Below are 6,000 nucleotides of genomic sequence, written 5' to 3' on the forward strand. Positions count from 1 at the left end.
TACAAATATAGCACCACTTTTTAGTTTTCTTTGGTATCCTGCCTCTATGAATGTTGTTAGAGCCAGTACCTGTTCTGTGGTGCTTCTGTGCTTTCTAAATCCTGCCTGCTGGCAAGGAATATTCAGCTCCAGGGTTGGTGTTATTCTGGTTAGGATTATCCTCTCCATTATCTTATACATACTGCATAGCAGGGATATTGGTCTGTAGTTATTTGGGTCTTCTGGTGATTTCCCCGGTTTTAAGATGGCTATGACCCTAGCTCTTTTCCAGAGATGGCAGTATCTACCCATGTTTATTGCATCAGTGATAGCAGATGCCATCCATTTAATCGCAGCTGGACCCAGGTGTTTCAACATATCTGGGTAGATCCCATCAACTCCTGCTGCCTTGCCTGACTTCGTTGCTCTGAGTGCTGCTTTCACCTCCTCTTCGCTCACTGGGTGGGAGAACCCGTCTTCTTCTGGCATGTCTCTGATTAGCTGCTGGTACCTTTTCTTTATGGTGGTTTCGAACTTGTAGTCAGGGGTGTGAGCTCCTCTTCCTCTTATATTAATTGCAACACTATCAGGGCTCACTACGTTAGACTGTTTGCTCTTTTTTCCACCCCCGTCCAGTTTTTTAATCAGTTTCCATGCATGTCTACTGGATCTTGTGAAATCCATGCTCTCTACCGTTTCCATCTTCTCTGTCTCTCCTCCTGCAGTCTCTCCAGCAATTTCTCTCCAGTATCTGGATTCTGGGTTTCCTCATAGGATTTTAATATTTCCTCACATTCTGGTGTCCAGCATGGTATATATCTTTTACGGACTCCCCGGGGTATGTGCTTTTTTGCACTGCTCTGAATGAGTTTATTGAACCTAATTATATTCTCCTGTTTTGCTGGGATTCGCTTGCATGTCTTATCCACTTGCTCTGCGAAACCCTGCCAGTTTGCCTTTCTAAAGTTCCATCTTGGCAGGGGTAGAGATTGTGTGACTGGTATGTTGATTCCTGTTTTTATCAATATTGGTCGGTGCTGGGACCTTGGGAAGTTACCCAGCACTCTTCGATGTGCTGGCATTGATATACCATCTGTGTCCCTCGTAACGAAGGTCAGGTCAGGTGTGTATTCCCTCTGCCATCGTGCTGAGTGGAAGGTGCCTGGTTCATTTGGATGGTAAAGGAGGTGGAGATTATTTATTTCTGCCCAGTTGCTGAGCTGGATTCCAGCTGGGTCGGGCTCTGTGTATCCCCACGATGTGTGGTGGCTATTGAAGTCTCCTAATATTATAGATTGATGTTGGTATTGTGGGAGGACACTAATTGGCCAGCTTGTATTTGGAGGCTTGTATATGTTGACCACTGTTGTACCCAGCACCTCAATCTCTGACCTGTGTATATTGTGTTCGTCCATAGAGGATCCTCTGTCTATGGCAGGGATGTCTTCATGTACATATATCATGGTTCCGTACTGTTGATGATCTATTCTCGTGATGGGTATGAAGCTGGATATACTGTATCTCGATGGGGGCGATTCTTTAGTCAGATGAGTTTCCTGCAGTGCCAACACTTGTACATCTTTCTCCCTCAGCATCTGCGCCATCAACTCACACTTAGCCATCGATATACCCTCCACATTCAATGAGATTATCCTCAGTCCTCCTCCTACTGTCACTACATTGTCATTTAGGTCATCATTAACTGAGTCTCGCGTATTTTTCGAAGTTGCAGGACTCTCTACTGCACCAACGCGGACCTGGTTATCCTGGGCGACGGCCGATCCAGTATGAATATTCCTTCTTTGAGCTTCCATTTCCATTTTTGAGGTGTGTAGTCGAGAGCAAGTTTTTAACGCTTGGTTCGACCACCAGGGTGGGATTCCTCTTAGTCAGGCCCCCAGAATGCTGGCTGCACTCCAGGGAGCCGCTCAAGCCTCCACACGACGACAACGTGGGAATCCCGGTCGTGGAGGCTTGGTGTATATATTGGTGGTACGGGGCTGGTATAATATTAGTGCCCCCATGTGGTCCGAATGTGTAGCTACGGAGCCCCACACAAGTCTCCTGACACGCATTTGCAAATCAGCACACGCATTTGCGAGTCGTCCGCGGCAGGACTGTAGCAAACGTCACCTGTAAGAAAAGGTCCCGTTTTTACAGGTCGCCCATCTACGGATTTTTGTCCGCATTTAACCATGTGTATGTGCCAACAAATCATTGTACACATTTGCTGATATTTGTCATATATCTGTGACTTCAATCATGCATTGTGGATTGTTGTGACACATTTGTGACTGTGGTTATAGTTTCAGATTCTTGTTACGTATTTTTGGATTGAAGTATTTGCCACAATAAAGACAACATGTATAAAATGCAAAATTTTGAAAGGAATTCTCGCATACGGCCATACTACCCTGAGAACGCCCGATCTCGTCCGATCTCGGAAGCTAAGCAGGGTCGGGCCTGGTTAGTACTTGGATGGGAGACCGCCTGGGAATACCAGGTGCTGTAAGCTTTTGCACCGCAAAAAATTAATGAATAAAAAAAACTTTGACAAATGTAAGCAAGTATGCGAGCTGCTTTTTTATAAATTTCCACATATTCGCCTGACAGGCTGAGAGCACAAATTGCCAACATTCAGCGTCCCCTGCCTTTGGGTGTTGCTACAGTCTCGCCGTGGACGACTCGCAAATGCGTGTGGCAATTTGCAAATGCGTGTCTGGAGACTTGACTGTGGCTCCGGAGCCACACATTAAGACCAAAAGGGTACCCTCGGAGTCTACAGGTGTAGCAGACATATGACCCGATGCAGTCCGGTTGGGTTGGTGCAGTGAGTGTTTACTAAATAAAAAGTTAATGAATCAATTTTAAAAAATGGCGTTTACTGAATGCAATAAAGGGAAGTATAGTTAATGTGGCAATTAGCAGGTGTGGAGAAGCTTCATTCATTTTTTTTAGCTTCACTGGTTATATCATTGGTTATTATTTTATTAGTTCCACTTTATTCTTCCATTTATTCCAATTTAATTTAAATAATGTCAAATAAATGGTACATGACCATGGGTGGATAGCAGTGAACGCCCCCCCAAGTTATTGGTGTATGTAGTAGTTTCGTGTGGTTTTCACACCTCCTGTCTCATCCCTGAAAGCCATGCCTTGAATTCATCTCCACACTGGAATACCGTATCATACCCTCCCTCTATCGATGTATAAGGGCAGTCTATAATCAGATGGTCCATATTTTGACACTCATGGTTACACCAGGGGCATGCTTGCGTAGCCACTGTCCCCCATCTTTGCAAATTTTGGGCTGTACGTCCTTGTTTGCAAAGGATCCTGTTGTAGGATGTCCACTCTCTCCTGCTGGTTCCATTGTAGCCTGGGAGCTTCTCAGTGGGGTCTCCAATTCTCTCGCCTCCAACAGGTACATTTCCTCTCCATAGGTCGCGCCACCTATCTGCTGACGTGTGCTCTGATTCCCGTTGTTGGCTGAAGGGTCTTCTGGATCTCAGGCGGTGCCCTCCTGGGTTGTGTGCTAGGGCCCGACACAGGGGAGCCTCCTCCGGGAGTGCCAATATATTTTGTTGCATGATCTGTGTTGCCTGCTCTCTTCTTACTGCTGGAGGTTCAATGTTTTACATTATTGGAAGCCAGTTTATAGGAGTAGAACGTATGGCGCCCGATATCAGTCTCATTGCTTCATTCAGCTGGACATCAACTTTGGATGTATGTGCACACCGGCCCCATACTGGGCTGCAATATTCAGCCACGCTGTAGCACAGTGCCATGACTGACGTCCGTAGAACGTTTTGGTTGGCACCCCAACCTGTTCCCGTAAGTTTACGGATTAGTGCCACTCTTGATTTCAGCTTCTGGGCTGTATTTTCTAGGTGTTTCCTGTAGGTGAGAGTTCTGTCTAGAGTTACCCCTAGATATTTTGGTTCACAATCCACCGGCAGGTTTTCCCCCTCTATTTCCACCCTTAGCTTGTAATTAGCTTGCTGGTTGGTTAGATGGAATGTTGTTACCACTGTCTTGGTTCTGTTCATTCTTAGGTACCATCTTTTAAAGTAATTTGAGAGCAACGCTATGTCCAGCGATAATGTTCTCTCGATTGTACCAAAATCCCTGTCTTGGGTTACCAATGCCCAGTCATCCGCATAACCGAATTTCCAGGATTCTGTATCTGGTAGGTCTGATATGTAAACATTGAATAGTGCTGGTGAAATTACAGATCCCTGTGGGACTCCATTTTTAATGCTAAATTCTCGGCTTGTTTGGTCCCCCAGGCACACTCTGAAGTGCCTCTTTGCAGTCATAGATGCAATTATATTGGCTATAGCTTTACTTTTGATGATGTTGGCTACCTTATACAGGAGTCCTTCTCTCCACACTGTATCATATGCAGCCGAGAGATCTACAAATATAGCACCACTTTTTAGTTTTCTTTGGTATCCTGCCTCTATGAATGTTGTTAGAGCCAGTACCTGTTCTGTGGTGCTTCTGTGCTTTCTAAATCCTGCCTGCTGGCAAGGAATATTCAGCTCCAGGGTTGGTGTTATTCTGGTTAGGATTATCCTCTCCATTATCTTATACATACTGCATAGCAGGGATATTGGTCTGTAGTTATTTGGGTCTTCTGGTGATTTCCCCGGTTTTAAGATGGCTATGACCCTAGCTCTTTTCCAGAGATGGCAGTATCTACCCATGTTTATTGCATCAGTGATAGCAGATGCCATCCATTTAATCGCAGCTGGACCCAGGTGTTTCAACATATCTGGGTAGATCCCATCAACTCCTGCTGCCTTGCCTGACTTCGTTGCTCTGAGTGCTGCTTTCACCTCCTCTTCGCTCACTGGGTGGGAGAACCCGTCTTCTTCTGGCATGTCTCTGATTAGCTGCTGGTACCTTTTCTTTATGGTGGTTTCGAACTTGTAGTCAGGGGTGTGAGCTCCTCTTCCTCTTATATTAATTGCAACACTATCAGGGCTCACTACGTTAGACTGTTTGCTCTTTTTTCCACCCCGTCCAGTTTTTTAATCAGTTTCCATGCATGTCTACTGGATCTTGTGAAATGCATGCTCTCTACCGTTTCCATCTTCTCTGTCTCTCCTCCTGCAGTCTCTCCAGCAATTTCTCTCCAGTATCTGGATTCTGGGTTTCCTCATAGGATTTTAATATTTCCTCACATTCTGGTGTCCAGCATGGTATATATCTTTTACGGACTCCCCGGGGTATGTGCTTTTTTGCACTGCTCTGAATGAGTTTATTGAACCTAATTATATTCTCCTGTTTTGCTGGGATTCGCTTGCATGTCTTATCCACTTGCTCTGCGAAACCCTGCCAGTTTGCCTTTCTAAAGTTCCATCTTGGCAGGGGTAGAGATTGTGTGACTGGTATGTTGATTCCTGTTTTTATCAATATTGGTCGGTGCTGGGACCTTGGGAAGTTACCCAGCACTCTTCGATGTGCTGGCATTGATATGCCATCTGTGTCCCTCGTAACGAAGGTCAGGTCAGGTGTGTATTCCCTCTGCCACCGTGCTGAGTGGAAGGTGCCTGGTTCATTTGGATGGTAAAGGAGGTGGAGATTATTTATTTCTGCCCAGTTGCTGAGCTGGATTCCAGCTGGGTCGGGCTCTGTGTATCCCCACGATGTGTGGTGGCTATTGAAGTCTCCTAATATTATAGATTGATGTTGGTATTGTGGGAGGACACTAATTGGCCAGCTTGTATTTGGAGGCTTGTATATGTTGACCACTGTTGTACCCAGCACCTCAATCTCTGACCTGTGTATATTGTGTTCGTCCATAGAGGATCCTCTGTCTATGGCAGGGATGTCTTCATGTACATATATCATGGTTCCGTACTGTTGATGATCTATTCTCGTGATGGGTATGAAGCTGGATATACTGTATCTCGATGGGGGCGATTCTTTAGTCAGATGAGTTTCCTGCAGTGCCAACACTTGTACATCTTTCTCCCTCAGCATCTGCGCCATCAACTCACACTTAGCCATCGA

General features: G+C 45.5%; 1 non-coding gene across 1 annotated transcript; it reads left to right on the forward strand.

Annotated features, from left to right (window-relative positions):
* Window positions 1–2,375: 2,375 nt before the first annotated feature.
* Window positions 2,376–2,494, forward strand: LOC148315394 (5S ribosomal RNA). The gene has a single exon (XR_015841112.1). It is a non-coding gene; the product is annotated as a 5S ribosomal RNA (ribosomal RNA).
* Window positions 2,495–6,000: the final 3,506 nt, after the last annotated feature.

This window comes from Idiotropiscis lumnitzeri, unplaced genomic scaffold (genome assembly GCF_059441095.1).
Source record: "Idiotropiscis lumnitzeri isolate Australia: NSW breed Sydney's pygmy pipehorse unplaced genomic scaffold, RoL_Ilum_1.0 HiC_scaffold_114, whole genome shotgun sequence".
NCBI lineage: Eukaryota > Metazoa > Chordata > Actinopteri > Syngnathiformes > Syngnathidae > Idiotropiscis > Idiotropiscis lumnitzeri.